Source organism: Diabrotica virgifera, chromosome 4, assembly GCF_917563875.1.
Source record: "Diabrotica virgifera virgifera chromosome 4, PGI_DIABVI_V3a".
Classification (NCBI taxonomy): domain Eukaryota; kingdom Metazoa; phylum Arthropoda; class Insecta; order Coleoptera; family Chrysomelidae; genus Diabrotica; species Diabrotica virgifera.
In genome coordinates, this window is record NC_065446.1 from 205,836,560 (window position 1) to 205,857,868 (window position 21,309).

The 21,309-nt window shown below is 31.4% G+C and overlaps 1 protein-coding gene across 4 annotated transcripts in view; it reads left to right on the plus strand.

The window, feature by feature from the left end:
- The window catches only part of LOC126884080 (uncharacterized), a 112,979-nt gene that overhangs the window by 57,342 nt on the left and 34,328 nt on the right, over positions 1 to 21,309 (plus strand). Inside the window, exon 1 of one of the 4 annotated variants that reach the window (XM_050649863.1) lies at positions 9,548 to 9,717. The exons of the other annotated variants lie outside the window; for them this stretch is intronic. The gene's annotated coding sequence lies outside the window, so the exon portion shown is untranslated. Of the gene's footprint in view, positions 1 to 9,547; positions 9,718 to 21,309 lie in introns of those variants that run through there. 4 annotated transcript variants of the gene reach the window in all.

Sequence of the window (21,309 nt, forward strand, 5' to 3'; positions counted from 1 at the left end):
GTTTTTATGTATGTTTTCGACAAATGCATTGAGAAATCAAAGTGTCTATTCGTATTGACAATTCATAATGTATGAATAATTGTTATAGTCCAGAAAGCCACGGCGCATCCGCTAGGAAAAATATTCTAATTCGGATTTTTTGCACAATCTTACTCAAAAACGACCCCTTTTAACAAATTTGCATGTTGCCAGGAGCAAAAGTTGGTCAAAAATTTTTTAAACGTTTTTTTTTTTGTTTTTTTCCCAAAATTATTTTTTTTGCATGGAACAAATTTTTTTTAGGTTTTTTGGATCATTCCAAACAAAAAAGGTCTTTAGTGACTTTTCTCTAAAGTTGATAGTTTTTGACATATAAGCGATTAAAAATTGAAAAATTGCGAAATCGCCCATTTTAACCGTCAAAAACTATGTGAAAATCTAAAAATTTGAATGTTGCCAAGGTAGGTAGATATTCTTTAAACATCGATTGATGAAATCCCGAAGAGTTTTTTGCAATACAATATCAAAAACCCCTTTGTTTTTTAATTGCCAATCAAGCGTGCGCGACACTATTTTCCACCGTTGCATGTGTATGCAGTATGCTGCAAATGAAAGGAATAAATTCGTTACTTCGTAAACCGGCGACTTTAAGGAAAAATCCCGAAACAGGTCGATTTTTATGTTTAAGTTATGATATTGTGACATATATGGTATACTAGTGACGTCATCCACCTGGGCGTGATGACGTAATCGATGATTTTTTTAAATGAGAATAGGGGTCGTGTGTTAGCTCATTTAAAAGGTTCTTCAATTCTCTATTCAGTAATATAAACATTTACATATTTATTTATACAGGGTGTCCAAAAAATTTTTATTAAATTAAATTATTTGACAAAAAACATATGTCCTATATTTTGGCTATCTGTGGCCAGCCACATCGATTATGATGTATTTTGGGAATGGAGGAAAATGTAAAAATATTGTTATATAAAAAATTTGTTTTTAAATTTGATGTATTTTAACGTTTTCTACTCTATAAAATTTGATCAAAAACTTGTTTTGAATCAAAATAACTTGTTAGAATGCCATATAATGACATTTTTGAATCCCTCCTATTAAAATATTATTTTTTCCATTGATACTTTAAGATAAAAAATTCAAATTTGTTTAAATAAACACCAAATTACTGTAAAATCGCATAAAATAACATTTTGGGAAAAAAAGAAGAAGAAAAAGAAGAAATCTTTTTGACTTTAATTATTTTTACGTCCCGCAGAAGCTATTAACCAAGTTTCAGAAAAATCGGAGATCCAAAAGTTTTTGATTTGACATGGAATGTACCGTCTACAATTTATTTTTAATTAAAACGATAATATAGTCCTGTCGCCAGGGGGGGTACAACGGCCTCGTTAATTCAGATGGACTTACCCAAATTTTTTTTATGTATTTTGACCCGTAGAACACGAATTTTTTGGGTAACAGTTGATCCGGATGTCGATAAGATTGTTATAGACCAAGAACTTGAGGAATCAAATAACAGCGATTTTTGGCAAAACAAAACAATATTTTGTATTTTTTGGGTCATTTTAAGCAAAAAATATTTCTACAAGTTTTTTAGTAGGATGCACAGTTTTCGAGATAAACGCGGTTGAACTTTCAAAAAATCGAAAAACTGCAATTTTTAAACCCGAATAACTTTTGATTAAAAAATAAAATAGCAATTCTGCTTAGCGCCTTTGAAAGTTCAAGTCAAATTATGTCGGTTTTATTGCTAAGCAAAGCTACAAACAACTAGTGCGTGAGTGATGTTTCTATGATTTCTCATTTAAAATCGAACGAGTAGGTAGAATAGGTACTAGTGCAATCAAGACTATTTCTACGTTACATGCGTTAAAACGCATGTAAAAGCACGGGAAACCCTACGTGTTTATAGCTTTGTTAAACAATAAAAAAATAAATTTTTACCAATGCAAATAATCAAAACCGATATAATTTGACTTAAACTTTCAAATGCGGTAAGCAGACTTGCTATTTTATTTTTTAATCAAAAGTTATTCGGGTTCAAAAATTGCAATTTTTCGATTTTTTTAAAGTTCAACCGCGTTTATCTCGAAAACTGTGCATCCTACGAAAAAACTTGTAGAAATATTTTTTACTTAAAATGGCCCAAAAAATACAAAATATTGTTTTGTTTTGCCAAAAATCGCTGTTATTTGATTCCTCAGGTTCTTGGTCTATAACAATCTTATCGACATCCGGATCAACTGTTACCCAAAAAATTCGTGTTCTACGGGTCAAAATACATAAAAAAAACTTGAGTAAGTCCATCTGAATTAACGAGGCCGTTGTACCCCCCCTGGCGACAGGACTAATAATCAAATTGTAAACTTTGCCTTTACAAAATACCGATCTGCAAAATATTGAACTTTGGAATGGCTCTTTTAGATACATACTGAGGCTAATTTTATTTGTTAGAATGTAATAAAAAATTGGGATAAGTTTGATGCGGATAGTTAATTGTTTTTAATAATTAATCATTTGTAGATTATACGTTTCGTTTATACAGGATGCTTGGTAAAGTATGGGCGACCTTAGATTCTTGAGCTTAAAATAGCTCGATTTAAGCTAACTTAACTTAGCACGAAAGTTGATAATAAGCGAAATATAGGGTGTCATAGTTAAACTTTTATTTTATTTATTCTTGAATATTTCCTGACACGCATGGGATAACAACAGGGAATTTGGTAAGCGGGGGTTTTTTGGGATGAGAAATCTAAATTCGCTATAAAAAATTATGTATTATCCAGAGGGCGTCACATGCGCTCAGTGGCGGCCGGTCAGGATCGGCAGTGCCGACCCACACATTTATAGATATAGATTTTTTTAATATTTAATTTAATCAGAGTTGATGTCATTTGTATCTGTGAAATAAAAAAATCTGTCAGATAATACATACTGAATTTTATTCATGGTTTTTAAAAGGATCCGGCCAATCCGAGCGTTAAATGATCCCTGCGCATAAGAGACTTTTCAAAAAATGAATGATCCGAGCCATTCATCTGACTGATTTCGGCAAGCCGACCCCAGCTCATCTCCAGCTTGACGATTTACACGTAAAACTCAACGAAATACGAGTCGAAGAGCAACGAAACGGATATTTCTCTCCATAGGCATTAAGCGGCAGGTACGGCACATTTAAATCTGCCGATGTTTCATTTGGAAGCATCCACAGAAATTGTAAAAAATAATCACGCCGTTTTACGTCGTTTAATTGATATTGTAATTTATTTAAGTTGTCAGGAATTATCATTTACGGGTCATGATGAATAGGAGCATTCGTTAAATCAAAGTAGTTATAGAGAACTAATAAAATTGTTTAAGAAATACGATTTGAAATTTTCCAATTTTTTTTCTGATTCGAAGATATTTAGCAGCGTGTCTAAAACAGTACAGAATGAACTAATATAATCAATTAGTTACATTTTGAATAACGTTACTGAATCTGAGATTCTGAAAACCATTTGCTTTTCGCTAGAAGTAGATAAAACTTCTGATTATCATGTCATTCACAACTATTAATTGTTGTTCGATAGGCGTTACGTGGTAATATTTATGAGAGGTTTTTAGGTTTTACAGACGTCAGTAAAATCAATAAGGCAGAATATATTTTTGGTGGTTTAAAGGACAGATTCAAATTTTTGGATATCAAAAATAAATTGGTAAGACAAATTTACGACGGCGCTGCCGTGATGTCCGGTGAATGGAATGGTCTCCAGGCAAAAGTTCAAACTATTGCACCACAAGCTTTATTTACTCACTGTCATGCCTATAGAATGAATATAGTTTTGCAGGATACGTGTAAAAAAATTAAAAAATATCGTCTTTTCTTGCCATTTTAGCTCGCCTAAACGGACTACTGTTTTAGAACAATTTGTTTCGAAAAAATGCAAACAGTTTGTCAGACGCGATGAAATTTTAAATCTCTGTTAGTTTTCACTGTAGCAGATTTTCGTGAACAGCTTTTTGGAAGATTTTTTATTTTATTATCGAAGGCGACGATTTTGAAAGCGGTGATATCTCGATCCGTGAAGCAATCGGTTTGAGAATTTTATTAAATGATTACTCTTGTAATATTCTTTTAAATTTGTTTAAGAAAGTGTTTGCCCAAACCCATTTGATATTGTTGTTCAAAATCAGCCCATTGTCATTATTTATTCCAAAAATAAAATAAGAATGTTGGTGCAAAATCTCAGCTATTTTCTTAATGGTAGAAGTTTCCAATATATACGCAGTGACGTTTTGGATTCGCTTGATATTTTCGAACCACCCCAAAAAAGACAAAGGAATGATACATATCTCGAAAAACGAGTATATTTTGAAATTTTGGATACCTGCTATTAAGCAAATAGATACTTGTTTTTCGAATTTTAAAGATTTGCAAATATTTGACCTCTTTGATAATTTAAAATTTATTCCGCATATATTCAATCAACGCTACAACAAACTGTTCATAAATTCTCTTATTACCAATAACTTCTGCCTCAAATGAACGGGATTTCTCTTGTCTCAAAATAATCAAAATATATTGTCGAAACAATATGACACAAGAGAGAATGTCAAGTAAACCAAACAAAAAAAAAACAAAACAATTTCCTATGATAATTTAAGCCTTTTAATTTTAGATGGTGTACCTATATGAAGGACCAAAAAAATCTTGCCGACCCTGTCTCAAAGGCCACGAGCCGCTACTGCATGCGGTCATTTAATACGTTCAATTTTTTTTATCCCCCATTCTACATTCTTTTTGAATCAAAACTTTTATTCTCTTAATTATTTTTACTTAAAAAAGGTATACTACATTCATCTCGCTAAACTCAACTGTTTTCGAGATAAACGCATTTTAAATCTGCGATATAACATAATTTTTTGCTAATTAACTATTTTAAATGAAACAAACCACAATTTTACTAAAAAAATGAATGAAACAATTGTACTTAAAAACATCAATTTTTTAGTAAAATTGTGGCTTATTTCCCATTTAAAATAGTTGATTAGAAAGTGCCACAAGGAAATAGCTTCAAAAAACCAATACAGAAGTAAAAACGATGTATTCTGGTATAAAATCGTTTATTTAAAACTATAAAATGTCATGGATTGCAAAACGTTTTCGTTCTATACAGAACATCTTCAGTGCCTAGAATGAAGTATGTCCACGTTAGTTTAAAGCAAAAGGTTAAAATTGTGACTGTTAAAATGAAAAATGTGGGAATGCTTACATCCTGCCGAGTAGTTTGAAACTAGCACACTGTAAATAGTGTTAACCTCATCGTATATGGTTTACATAATATAATATATTAAAATTTTATGACTACAAGTCGATGTTGATAGATAAAGTGGAACACATGCTAAAAGGGTGCCATGGTTCCCTGCTCGAAGATGCTAGGTACTTGCCAATTCAGTGGGCACAGACCAGCTGAGAAATTAGGAAGTGGATATACAATTTGACAAGAGTGACATGACATGACAAGATAAAGCCAATTTTTGGTTAAAGTTTCATTTGATTTTGGATTTTTTAATAAAATGCAAAGGTTTGTCTGCAAAAATAATTTAAATTATTTGAATAATAAAATCTAATGTAAAGTTTAAATTAGCAACTCTCTATTTCAGAATAACTTATAGATTCATTAAATTTAATGCAGATATATTTCATGGTTTAAGTTGTGACGTCGTCGAATGTGAAATGATGAGATGAAAGTTGAGTTTTGTTGAAACAAAGAAATACACTACATAATAAAAGATAATTAGACTTGCGTGGAAAAACAGCTAAACAAACCAAAAAACCAGAATTTAAGAGTATTTTTATGTGATGTACTGTTGGTTGCCTAACAAGGCAAGCAGGCAACAGGTTGAAGGTAAACGGTAGAATATTGCGAGAAAATAGTATAATACAAAAGGTGGCTATTTATTGTGTTAAATTTATTAGTATACTATTGCAATGAATAATTATGTCTGTTAAAAGTTGGAAAATAATGGTTGACAAAATTAAATAACTAAAGATTACTGTTAGTGAGGTAGATATATGTGTGAAGGATATGATTGTATATAATATTGTGGAATGAATAAAAGTATGTAATAATATAATAAAATTAAACTATGTGACATAAAGTCTAATTCATCTTTATGTAGTTTTGGAAGGACTGAATGAATTGGAAGTAATGTATATTGATAGGCTACCAACGTAGATTAGTGAATAAAATAATTAGAATGAGAGCTACCAATATAAGTCAAATTGTGGGTTGGTGTCAGTATGTAAAGAAGAATCTAAATTGAATAAGTATATGAAATAGAGAAGTATGAGATTGATTTCTATTGGTGATAGTGGAGTGAACAGACTGAACTAAATGAAATATATTTAAATGCAGAACTTTATGAACATATGTGATTGCAACTGAAATCAAACAAATGTAAAATGTGAAAAAATTATTTTAAATTGGGATAAATGGATATTGGAAGTTGCCTGATATGATTGGAAATGAAAAGATATATGAAAAAAGAATAGTGAATGCATTAAAACTTAAATGTTATAGTCTGAAGGAAGTTTGACTGAATGGATCATAATGGATGTAGGTGTGCAGTATCCTATTGTTAAGTAAAGTCTAAGAATCTAAAAAGAAAGAAGTGACAGAATGTTACTAAGTAAGGAAAGTGATATATATGACAGACCAGAGTGATTGGCTGTATGGTGTTTTTTTTATTGTAAACGGAGATGAGAGAAAATGAGTAAGTAACATAAGAGGCAACAGGATAAAATGAGTGATAAGGTACATTCCAAAGAGACAATAAACCAGACAGATTTAAGGATTATTAATAATAAGAGCCATTTAAATAAATTATGAAAGAAATGGTGAGATGAGATATAGAGGACCTGAAAAAAGGACAGAGACACGGGGTCAAACCAGAAATGACTAGGAATGGAGAAAAATATGAAGGATAGGAAAATAGAAGAATCAAAACTGTGTTAGGGATGGGATAGTGGGAGAGGCAATAATGAAGTGGAAAAGAAGATGCAAGTTGAGATATGTGTTAATGGGTGATTAGTATGGAAAGAGAAGATTGTTAGAAACTAGTGTGGTAGTGGAAAAAGCGGGGGAGGGGGAAAAGTGGAGAATAGGAGTAAAGGGGAAGGGGGTGAGGGGAATAATGAGATAAAACTAGGGTTGGATTAAGGGAATAGTTGTCGATGGATAGGAGTAAAAGGACGATTTAAAGTAGTTTGGCGATTAACGCAATTGGGGCTGGTCCTCATGTCTCTGGAAATCTCAAGGTCCTCGTACAAATCCAGGCGTAGATTGTTTCTGTCTTGGATGTTATGGATTAATTTAACACCATCAGGGATGTTAAGATGATGATTATTAACTTTTAAATGATGGGAAAAGGCTGATGTAGTGTCTCTTTTAGAATGTTCAGCAGATCTGGTTGAGAGTGATCTGTAAGTCCTGCCGATGTAAGAGGCATCACAGTCAGAACAAATAGCTTCAGAACAACAATTATTTTTTGCGTAATATGATTGTAGTTACACCCGAAAAATCAACTTGAATTCATAATAATTGTGCCAGTTCTCATAGTTATGTCATTGCATCGCAAATTCCATTAATTTGAAGACATTTGCGATAAATTTTTGGAAATTTTTATGGATTTAAGTTATTTTTTCGGGTGTAACTACAATGTTATTATGCAAAAAATTATGTTGCCTCGCAGACTTAAAATGCGTTTATCTCGAAAAAGGTTGAGTTTAGCGAGATGAACCTAGTATACCTTTTTTCAGTAAAAATATTAAGAGAATAAAAGTTTTGATTATTGAGTTATTTTTTCGGGTGTAACTACAATGATATTATGCAAAAAATTATGTTGCCTCGCAGACTTAAAATGCGTTTACCTCGAAAAAGGTTGAGTTTAGCGAGATGAATCTAGTATACCTTTTTTAAGTAAAAATATTAAGAGAATAAAAGTTTTGATTCAAAAAGTATGTAGAGTGAGTAATAAAAAAAACCGAACCTATTAAATGAGCGCTGAAAGGCGTATGTGGCGCCCTCTGGATAATACATAACTTTTGGTGGCGAATTTAGATTTTTTGTCGTAAAAAACCCCGCTTACCAAATTTCGTGTCATTAATCCCATGCCTGTTAGTAAATATTCAAGAATTAATAAGATAAAAGTTTAATTTTGACACCCTGCATTTCGGATATTATCAACTTTCGTACTAAGGTAAGTTATCTTAAATCTACCTATTTTGACCAGAGGAATCTGAGATTTTCAGCATTCTTCGATACGTGCACATCTCAAATATTTCCAATCTATTGAGGCATTGTTTATTGAGAGTCCATGTCTCCACACCATACAAAAGAACAGAAAATACATAACATTTTAGTACTCGCTTTCTAAGATCTAGGCTGAGGTCTCTACTACACAATATTTGTTTCATATTGTGAATGCACTTCTAGCCTTTTCTATTCTAATTGTTTCACTAATGTTCGTCCCTAAATAGTTATAATTCTGAATTCGTTCTATCGTCTTATTATTTACGTGTAGATTGATGTTTCTAATATTTTTCTTTGATATAACTATGAATTTCGTTTTCTTTATGTTTAGTGACAGACCAAATTCTTCACTTGTTGCAACAACCTTATTTAAAATTCTTTGTAGATCTGTAATAGTTTCTGCTATTAGTATTGTGTCATGGGCCTATCTAATTTCACATATGGGTAGACCATTTATTTTTATGCCTGCTACTTCATCTTCTAATGCTTTTTTGAATATTTCTTCTGCGTATGCATTAAACAGTGATGGCGACAAGACACAGCCCTGTCTAACTCCTCTTTTGTTTTTTTTTATTGGTGTTTAAATTATTTATTCTTATGACAGCTTCTTGTTCATAATACAGATTATTTATTATTCTTATATCCCGTGTGTCGATGTTCTTTGTTCTCAGTAGTTTTATTAACGGATTATGTTTCACCGTATCGAATGCCTTGTTATAATCTATAGGAAGCAGACATAGATGTCCTGGTTTACATCTAAACATCTCTGTATTAGCACATTTACTGCAAATAATGCTTCTCTGGTTCCTTGAGCATTTCTAAATCCGAACTGAGTTTGTCCAATGTCTTGTTCTAACTTTTTGTATATTCTACGATGGATAATCTTTAGAAATACTTTGAGTATGTGGCACATTAGACTGATGGTACGGTGTTCGCAGCATTGTCTGGCGTTTCGCTTTTTCGGTATAGTCACGAATGTTGATAGAAGCCATTCTTTAGGTAATATACCTGTTCTGTATATGATATTAAATAATTCGACAATTACATGTATATTGCAGTCGGCTATAAGTTGCAATATTTCTGTCGGTATTTCGTCCGACATGTATTTTTAAATACATGAAAAATGTGGCATGTATTTTTAAATAATAAAATCAGTTTAAATGCGCTAAATACAGTCCTGTTCACTTCACTGAAGGTTAGGCTACTAGCCAGCGCCGCAACGCGCAACCGTTTATTCCTTAAGACAGACAGAGACAGTGTTGTTAATTTGAGAGTGAACAAACATATTATATGTGTTTATGTTTATAGTAGTTATTTTTAAACAGGAAATATTGGAATATCATTATCATACCATCTTCTAAATTTTTAATTCTACTATGATTTGGATGTCATCAATATAACCACTAAAAATGAAACAGACGTAAGTACCTACTAATAATTTCTTCCTATCATTTAAAATTTTGAGGTTGTAAAATAATATTATAGGTATAGGTATGTAAGTAATTAAGTATGTCGGTAATTCAAATTAGTAAACTATTAGCCCAGTAAATGACCGTTTTGGAGTGTAATTTTCAGGGTCAACTCCGAATTGCATTCAAATTTAAATTTAGGTTCTACTTACTCTCTAGGATTTTAATCTAGGAATTTATAATCCCTAGGTTGACCTACCCAAAACGGACGCATATGACCCGTACTAGAAATTCGCAGTTAATGAAATCGATTCATCTCTGAAATATAAATAAACGTATGTACATGTTTTCAGATTTCTAAATAGTTTTTTTTTAATTTTTTTTAAATTCAAAAAAAGAAAAGTTTTCAAATCGATTTTTCTAGAAAACGGTGTATCCTATCGACCTGAAACAAGAGTACCTTTTAGTTGTAGAATATCTCACAATTTAATAATCCAAAGTCAAAAATGCTTAAAAATTAAAGATAAAAAAGTTATGCGATAAAATAATTGTTGCCCTACCCAAAACGGACGCCTATGACCGGTACTAGAAATTCGCAATGCGTGGAGTCGATTTATCTTTGGAAGATAAATATGTGTAGCAATTTTCGTTTTTCTCAATAGAAGCGTTCTAGAGTTATTTAAGAAAAACTACTTTACGCCATCTTTAAAGAGCTCTCTCTAGTTCCTTTAGGAAGCATTTTCGGACTAGGTGCATTGGGTTAAAATATCTTAAAATTATCTAAGGAATCTCCTGTCTTAGTTTGTCGGTAGTAGAGTTTCTGGACACCCTGTATATCATACTATTGGGCGTGATGACGTAATCGATGATTTTTTTAAACGAGAATAGGGGTCGTGTGATAGCTCATTCGAAAGGTTATTTAATTCTCTATTCACTCATATAAACATTAACATAATTATGTATACAGGATGCCCAAAAAAATTCTTTGTATTAAGTTAATTGAGACAAAAAGAAGAATGTATATAATTTATTTAATTCGATATACATTTTACTGTTGTTTGAAAACAGGAAAAAATGTTATTATAAATATTGTTTTTTCTTAAAATCACTATTAAAGCTGCCACCCACCTGCCTCTTAGCAGTTTGAACATTTAATTTAAGCGAAAAGCAATGTTTATTTTTCAAAATAACGTTTTTTTTCTGTTTTCTAATAGCTGTAAAATATATTTTGCATTAAATAAATTACATACAATTTTCTTTTGTTTCAATTAATTTAATTAAAAAAAATTGGGCACCCTGTATAAATAACTATGTTAGTGTTTATATTAGTAGTGAAAAATTATAATTTAAAAATAAAAATCGACCTCTTTCGGGATTTATCTCCAAAGTCGCCCATTTACTCCGGTCAACTTACGCATCCGAGGCTACAAAAATTACCATCAAGCTGAAAATTGGCAGGGTTGTTAAAAATACCATCATAAATGAAATCTAAAATGTCCTCATAAATCCGACCCCTGCTAAAAATTTTACGCGGGGTCAAAGGTCACCAAATATGGTTTTTAGCGATATTCAGCGAAACGGTAAGTTTTATCGTAAAATTAGTTTTAACAAAAAATGTAGATTAGATAATTATCTATAAAAAATGCCTTATTACTTTTTTTCCTGGGAGCCACCGTTTTTGAGATATAACGATTCAAAAAGTGGTAATCGTCATAATATGCGCACACGTTTCCACACCACCTTTGAGGTAGTGTACTTAGCGCGTTTTTTTAACGTGGTTTCCCCGGTAGGCCTATTCCACGGATCTGTTATGATTCTGTTTAATTTAAAGCTATTTAATAATTGATATTGGCAAGGGTTAAAAATGATAAAACTTTATATAAAGCGGTATAAATTAAAAAAAGGGAAATTTATCAAACTGGTTCATAATTTTCTAATACTTCTGCTTCCCTTGTTCTTCTTCTCATTGTTCTTCTTTCTCTTCTTCATATTCTAGTTCTTCTTCTTCTTCTTGTTCTTCTTCTTCTTCTTGTTCATCCTGGATTTTTTTCACGCTCTTCATTACATTCCTGGCCGCAAAATAAGCATTGTTTTTTAAAACAAAAAGCTGGTTCACTTACAGGTGCTCTAGTAAGAGGAGGACTTTTGGTCGATGTACTGGCTTCTTGTTTTTCATATTGTCTTTTAATAGCTGCAGCAATAGAACACTTTCGAGTATAACTTTTACGACACTCCACATGTATGGTCACAGATTTCTACTGTTTAAGAAATTCTAAAAATCCATCAGCTCTTTCAGTACTTGCATTGATTAATTTTTTATACCACGTTCAAAGTAACAATTTCACCTTCAGTTACAATTTTAGTGCAAATAAAACAATATTCTGACATTTTTGTTATAACAATGAAAATAACACGAAATACAGGATAAAAAAATATAGGTTTAACACGTATTTTCACTCCGGAGTAGTACTCAAGACTAATTAATACCTCGAGGGTGTCATCTACCTGAAGGATTTCGCCACCCAGGAAAATTACGGTGTAATTTGCATAAGTATTTATTAGTACTTAGCAATAAACATTTTGCCTAGAAAGTTGTCGTTCATTATTATGTTCAAACCCTTCTGAGAAGAGAATAATTAGGGTGATTAGATTAGCTGACGAACGTGTTTATTCCGACAAAACCCATCTTTGCAAATTGAACTAAGGCGCATAAATAAAAAGAATTATTAAAAGTTAATACTTTGTCATTTGTTGTATTTTGTTGTGTATTTTTGTTGGGATTAAGCCTTAAAATTCAAATAATTCTTATTATTTTCGCCTTACATTCACTTTGTAAAGATTTTTTTGTTGGCACTGTAATATAATACAGCTTATACATTGCATCCCTCGGTAGACCGCAAGCTGTATAGTAGAAACATTATCATATTTATAATCTTATATTATTATGTGTAATATAAGTTAAGTTGACCGTAGACTATTATGTTTACTTGTATTACAGCTTCAGTGATGTATACACCTGGTGTACTAATACATATATTATGACGATTAGAAGTCTTTTAACTCTTTGAATCGTTGTATCTCAAAAACAGTGCCTCTTAGGAAAAAAACTATTAAGATATTTTTTATAGATAATTATCTAATCTACATTTTTCGTTAGAGCTAATTTTACGATAAAACTTACCGTTTCGCTGAAAATCGCTAAAAACCATATTTGGTGACCTTTGACCCCGGGTCAATTTTTTAGCAGGGGTCGGATTTATGAGGACTTTTTAGATTTCATTTATGAGGGTATTTTGAACAATCCTGCCAATTTTCAGCTTGATGGTAATTATTGTAGCCTCACTCCTATTTTTGAGTCTAAAGAGACCGGTCTAATTCTCGAGAAAATGAATGTATTCCAACTCAAACGTTCTCCTCGCTGTATAACCTCAGAGGCTTATATCTTAAAACCATGATTTTTTGGAGCTAGGGGCCCATTGTGTCTTTTGTTCTACACATCAAGGACTACCAAAACCCAAAGTTTCAGAGCATTTGACAGAGAGCCATTTCCCATAAGGTTTTTGCCGGGTCCTTGATAAATTGACTAATTCTAAGTAACCTTTGTTCTATAATTTTTTTAACTAAATTAATACTTTCCGAGTTATTTGCGAGTGCGTTTATTTTTCGACAAAAAAAGAGACACGTTTTCAGGCGGTTTTTCGCAAATAACTCAAAAAGTAAGTATTATATCGAGTATTATATATTAACTCAAAAAGTAGTACAGTAAAACCTCGATAGAACGGACCTCCATTTAACGGACTTCGGATATAACGGACGAAAAATCCCTTCAAATGTAAAAAAAATTGAATGCAAAAAGATATAAAAAATCGAATTCTGGAAGAAAATCGGCAAGGACACAATCATAAATTAATTTTTTTAAGAATGTGTACCTGCATTGAGAGAATTTCAAGAGAAGAAACTGGAAATACCGCCGAAAAAGGTGAAATGTTAATGTTTATTGATTTTAGACAACTCTCCTGCTCTTCACTCTGAAAATATTTTACGTTCAGAAGATGGTAAATTTAGCTTTGTTTTTTGGCCGAAAAATACAACATCGCTTATTCAACTCATGGATCAGATAGTAATTGTGGCAACCAAAGGAATATAATGCTGAAAGTTTTTCGATGAAGTAATGGTTGTATTGCATGATGAAGATACCGCAGGGGATACAAGAGAGCAGCATAATTTTAGAGAGTTGATTATTAAAAAAACAGCAAACTTCACAAGCGCAAACAAAAGTTGATTCCTTTTTCAAAGCGGGATTACCGACAGTCAGCCCGTTGATATCAAACAGCAACGTTACTTCACGAGTGAGGCAATTAAATACAATTTTGTTTGTGTTTTGTCTTTTTATTTATATCTTTAAGTGCACATATTTTCAAAAAAACTTGATTTATTTTAAACCTATTTTTATATAAATCCACTAGGAAGAATTTCCTGTAGCTGGCTGTATACCATTAATTACAAGTAAAATTTAATAAAAAATTTTGGTCTTGGTAAAAGGTATATTATTTTAAGTACATTAAAAATAAAAGTACATTAAGTACATTAAAATAATATACCTTTTACCAAGACCAAAATTTTTTATTAAATTTTACTTATTTTTATATAACGGACTTTCGGTTTTAACGGACACCCCATCCCCCCAATTAGTCCGTTATATCGAGGTTTTACTATATTGTATCGAGAAAAAAAACTGTGTATGCATGAGGTCTAGAAACCTAGTAAACGCAGCGTTGTAGCTCATGGAATATACGTTCTCATTCGTCAAATTCCAAATCGAATATTTCAATGTGAAATAACCAACAAATGAAGCAATTTTCGGGAAACAGTTTTTAAAATGAAAATATTTTTAAAGTATTTAAAAAAGTTTTATTTTTATTTTTTATAAAAGTTTCTAGCATCAAAACTAGCGAGTTACGGTAAAAATAAAGTTGGACCCTTTTTTGTTGTTAAAAAAAATCGTGAAAATCTCCCTCTATTTAGCACCCTAAATAAAATTAATCGTTACCTCTTTACCATTTACTTTATATGTGTATTGTTTATACGATTTGTAAGTTTGACACGTTCGAAGTGCTTATTTTTATAAAATTTGGTTGTATAGTAAAAAAAAAGTTTTCTAAAATTTTGGAAAAAATTACCTTTCTTCAAAATAACTTAAAAAGTATTAGAAATACGAAAAATCTCAAACAATGAAAAAGTAGGGTTTACTATATTATGCCAATTTGTTTTTCTACAAGACAAAAATGGGTTGAGATATGGCTGTTCAAAGTTTGCGTACACCATACGCCACACACTCAAGACAATTAGTGACTCGTTCAACCCCTTTCAACTATAACCCTTTGAAAAATAAGCATTTTAATCTGGTGAAACTTACAGATCTTATAAAATATACATAAGTAAAGTAAACTGTTTGTAAAGCGGTAACGATATAATTTTATTTGGAGTGCTAAATAGGGGGAGACTTTCACGATTTATTTTTACCAAAAAAAACCAAATTTATTTTGAGCATAACTCGCTTAGTTTTGATGCTAGAAACTTTTTTAAAAAACACTTTAAACACTTTAAAAAGCTTTAAATGGGCTTTTCTCGAAAAGTGCTTCATCTTTTGGAAATTTCACGTTGAAATATTCGATTTGCAATTTGACGAATAAGAACGTATTTTTCATGAGCTACAACTTTGGTTTTGCATGGGTCTATAGACTTCACGAATACACAATCTTTTTCGTTTTTTTATGAGCTACAATATTGCTTAAAATATTTTCTTCGATAAAATACTTACCTTTTAAGTTATTTGCGAAAAACTGCCTGAAACGTTTTTTTTTGTCGAAAAATAAACATTTTCAATCGCAAATAACTCGGAAAGTTTTAACTTAGTTAAAAAACTCTATAGAACAAAAAATTTTCTTAGAATTATTCAATTTGTCCATTTCCGGACTTATCTTGAACGTTTGCTTTTTCGCCCTCAGAAGGGGTAACTGTCACCCCTCAAGTAAAAGCAACCAGCGCCACAATTCAATTTTAAAGTGGAGGATAAGTAGATCGTAAATCCAAATTTTCATGAAATTTGGAGTTGACAAATAATTGTCGCTTAAGTATATCTCATATTCATTTATTTAAAAGCGTTACAATCCCTAGGCCCTAGGGATTATAAATTCCTAATTTAAAATCCTAATCTTGGCTGAAGTGATTATTCCTAGGGATGGCAAAAACAAATTATACATCGATAGGTATTTATATCGTATCATATTATGATATATCGAATGAAGATATCGATATGCAATATATCGATATACAGTGGAACCTCGATAACTCGGATTATTCGGGACCGCGGCCGATCAGGGTTATCGAAATCTGGGTTAGCCGGAGAATATGGTAAAAATTAATAAAATAAGGTATACTTATAGATAACCTCCGTTATAATAGTTTAAATAACATAAATATATATATATATATATATATATATATATATATATATATATATATATATATATATATGCACAGTACCTACTACCTACACATCTAAATTATGTACTAAAAACACGCAAACACAAACCTGAGCAAACGGAAGCGAACAATACAAGACTGTACTACACACAATACAGTCACAATCGAAACGATGTTATGTTATTTAAGAACAGTGAAAACCAAGACCATTGTTAAAAAAATAATTTTTTAAATAGTCTTTTAGTGTTTTTTAAACAATGCTAAATGAAATAAATAAAGTCTTAAGTCTCTAAAATAAATAATGTCTTTGAAATAAATAAAGGAATACAGGTGCTTGTTGTTTCCGATAATCCGAGAATTTGAACGTCGCTCTGCCGCCGTGTGCCATTTTTACTATCGTATAGTTCAAATTACACAAATACCCATTATCTCTCAAATATTATATTATACAGTGCGTCCATAAAGTAACGCATAAATTCATTATTTCGTAAACCGGCGACATTAAGAAAAAATTCCGAAACAGGTCGATTTTTATTTTTAAATTCCGATTTTTTGGCATGTATATCATACTAGTGACGTCATTCACATGGGCGTGATGATGTAATCGATGATTTTTTTAAATGAGAATAGGGGTCATGTGATAGCTCATTTGAAAGGGTATTCAATTCTCTTTTCAATAATATAAAGATTAACATAATTATTTATAGAAAATGTCCAAAAAAACATTTTTTTAATTAAAATAATTGAGACAAAAAGAAGAATGTATGTAATTTATTAAATTCAAAATACGTTTTACTGTTGTCAAATGTTTGGGAAAAGAAAAAAAATGTTTATTTGACAAATAAACTATGTTTTTCGCTTAAATTCAATGTTAAAGCTGCCACCCACTGGTCTCTTGGCAGTTTGAATATTTCGTTTAAGCGAAAATCAATGTTTATTTGTCAAATAAATTTTTTTCTGTTTACTGACAGTAGTAAAATGTATTTTGAATTAAATAAATTACATAATATATTCTTCTTTTTGTCTCACTTATTTTAATTTAAAAAATGTTTTTTGAACACCCTGTATAAATAATTATGTTAATGTTTATATTATTGGATAGAGAATTGAATACTCTTTCAAATGAGCTATCACATGACCCCTATTCTCATTTAAAAAAATCATCGATTACGTCATCACGTCCAGATGGATGGCGTCACTAGTATCCCATTTATGACAAAAAATCGTAATTTAAAAATAAAAATCGACCTCTTTCGGTATTTTTCCTTAAAGTCGCCGGTTTGCGAAATAACGAATGTATGCGTTACTTTATGGACGCACTGTATACATTTTTATTGTTGAAATGTTTGTCTGACGAAAATTGGTCAGGGTTAGCCGGACTTCCGGGTTATCGGGGGCCGACTTATCGGGGTTCCACTGTAATCAATACTTATTTACTACATTAGAACGACCCATTTACTAATTACAAGAAAAATCCAGGGCCGGATTAACAATAAAACATAAAGTAATGGTGAACAACACACTGTATATTGAATCTTTCAAAATTCGTCTGCACATTTGAAAAGAGCACAAAAAATTAAGTTTAAAAGTTCGCCTTAATTTTTGCGCAAAAAATGTATGGCATGTCATTAATTTTGAAATTAAATATATTGCAATTTTTAAGAACTATGAAATTTTAGCATCAATTTATAAGTTTTTTTTTAGACCGGGCCTGAATTTTTATTGTGATTAGTAGTTGGATGATTTGGGTTCTAGATGAGACATGTGTACCAAATATCAAAAAAATATACAGGGTGGTTCTAAAGTTATGAGTCCAGAAAGAAATGGACAAGATCGATAAAACACCCTGTAACTCGGTTATAAAAAATGTTGAGGCAATAAATGTAGTACAGTAGAACCCCGCAAATCCGAACTAATTGGGGGGACAGCCTGTTCGGATTCCGAAAAGTTCGGATTATCCGAAAGTTAACCTAACAAATAATTCAAAGATTTCGTTTTCATTGATTTTGAGTAGTTGCACCTGTCTCACTCTCTCCCTCTCCCACTAAGTTTCAAATCACTGCCTATCGAAAGTCTTGCCTCAAAAGAAGAAGCTTGTGCACCTGGCTTTAAATGAATATGCAAGGTTTGACTCTTACGGCCTGTTGTAATGCTGCAGCAACAACGAAATACCTGTAACGATCATTGGAAAATCTAAAAAACCACGAGCTTAGAAATACGTTAACATGAACGCTTTACCTGTTTATTATAGGGCCCAAAGAAAAGCATGGATGAATAGTGCACTTTTTAAGGAATGGTTTGAAAAACAATTTGTTCTATCCGTTTCGAAATCCATTAAGGAAGTGGGTCTTCCCAACAGACCCCTTCTTTTCTTAGACAATGCTACATCACACGCCGGAGTCAAGGGACTTATATGTGATGAAATTAAAGCTGGTTTCCTACGAGAAAATGTGACCCCATTATTGCAACCCAGGGACCAAGGTGTTCTGCAGTTTAAAAAACTGCATTATAGAAATTTGTTACGGACTGTATTAGAAAGTGAGGAAAGTTCCACAAATGACATATTGAAAAAAATCACCGTAAAAGATGTCATCTATTGATTGAGGCTTGGCAGAACTGCCTTGAGACTTTAATTAGAAAATCGTGGAAGGAGTTGTGGCTAGATTTACAATTTGAAAAAGCTCCATTTTTTTCGAATTTTTTTATTTTTTCCACTTTCCGTTGGTTCGGATTTGCCGAAGGTTCGGATTAGCGGGGTTCGGATTTACGGATTTCTACTGTATATCTAGAACCACATCAGTAACCTCTATTCACCATTCAAATATTTCCGTTTCTAAGCCGTAAGCTAGTTTTGTGTAGACCGCGATTAAATTTAGAATATAGTGTTTTGCAGTTTTGAAAATATTTGGAGATGAAGTTGTGTACTACTATGTTTATACACTTGTTTACTTATATGTGCGAAGCCGCTTTTTCAAGAATGAACTTTATTAAAAATCGGTACAGATCTCAGCTAATAGATGAATCTCAACTCCTTAATGAAAATCAGTTGCACTAAACTCATTCCAGACTTCAGACAGGTTGTACATTTTTTTACATAAGTATGTACAACCATACAAAATGTATTTTTAGGTTTTTGGGTGATTTTAAACAAAAAAGGTCTTTCGTAATTTTTCTCAAAAGTTGATAGTTTTCGAGTTATAAGCAGATTAAAATGTGAAAATGCGAAAATACGCATACGTATTTTCGAGGCTTGAAAACTAATGTGTAAATTATTAGTGTTCCGGTTGACACGTGCCTAAATTGAAACTTATACAGATATGTAATTTCAAGATTCTAGCGAGTAATCGGTGGTTATTTCAATATAGACCTTTGTTTTTTAATTGTTAATCGTCGGGCATGGCACTGTATGATGCGTCTCTGTCGCATGTATACATATTATACGCACTTAGGGGGCATCCATAAACTATGTCGTTGAGAAGAGGGAGGGGGGGCTTGCTTATTACGACGGAATACGACAGGGGGGAGGGGGGTATGAGTGACCATTCGACGTCGTTTAATATATTGGTAGCTATATTTAAATTTGTCGCTATTGTGTCTATAAAAATAATTTTTTACTAGCTTCTACCAGCATTAAAGTATCAGATATTCATATAAAAACGTATAGTTTTTGATATGAAATTGAAAATAGAACAAAACGTTTACGAATAAATATACCTTTGTTAAAATTAAAAACAATAATTATATTATAGATACTTTTATCGCATACTTTTCATTTCGTTTTTATTATCAGTCACAGCGTTAAAATAATATTAGGTAGCACTTTTGTACAGGACAGCAAAACAATAAGACATTGTTCTTTGGGTTTAAACAATCGCTTCTATATACAGAACAACGGCTGGAAGCAAAAAATATTAAATTCAATTTAATATTTGTCAATGTTAGTTCATTTATGTGCTGCATATGTGTGTGAAACAACAATTCTGAAGAACGAATAGAAATAAAATGGCATCGAAATCAAAACAAAATAAATATCAAGATTCATATGATGCAGTTAAGAAAGCATACCCCGATAAAAGTGGTGTTTTTTGTCAAAATAAGGCTAATGAGTTGTGGAGTGAATTGAAAAAAAAGTACGCAGATATTAATGACCTACATAATAATACCGATTTGGAAATAAAAAAATTATTGGAATCAGCGACAAAAAGGAAGGCTGCGTTTACAAACTTTTTTGTTACAGTAAGTACCTTTTAAATTTATGATTAATGTTAAGAATAACAAATCACAGTAAAAAAATATTTTAGAAATATTAGTTACTCTGGATAAATAAAAATAATTCGTTTTTTCGCCGAGTCTTTTATACACAATTATTATCTAACTAATTAGTATGATTCTTTAAAATGAAAATTTAACTACAAGTAGTCAAGTTTTAAATCTATTAAAATATTTATCAAATGTTCATCTGTTTATTTTTCACTTAACAAACGTTCAGAAAATATAATCTATAATTCTAAAATATCATTAATTTTGTTAAAATGGTAATAATATAACCTGGTATATTGTTTTCTCATTTAATATTTAATTGATAATTTATTGACTGATACGCCTTAATATTGTTTGTTATACCTATTATTAAAATTTGTAAACTTAATCTTAAATATAATATTAATATCAAAATTATACAGGGTGTAGCAAAGAGGTCGGTCATAAATTACATCACATATTCTGGTGCCAAAAATAGTTTGATACCTTTGTACAAGTGTGCACATAAAAAAAGTTACAGCCCTTTGAAGTTACAAAATGAAAATCGATTTTTTCCAATTACATAGTACGTTTTTTCACGGTTTTTGCTGTTAAATTTTAAAGAACTAGTTGAATTGACATGAAATTTGGCATACGCATAGCTAACATGTCTAAGAAAAAAGGTGATATTGTGCAGATGTGTGCTTTTGCCTTGGGGGTGAGTATCACCCCTCTTTGGGGGTGAAAAAATGTACGTTTAAAATAAGTCCGGAACTGGATAAACTGACTGAAGTCACTACTTTTCGAGTTATTTGCGAGTGCATATGTTCATTTTTCAACAAAACAAAACACGTTTTAGACGATTTTTGAAAAATTTA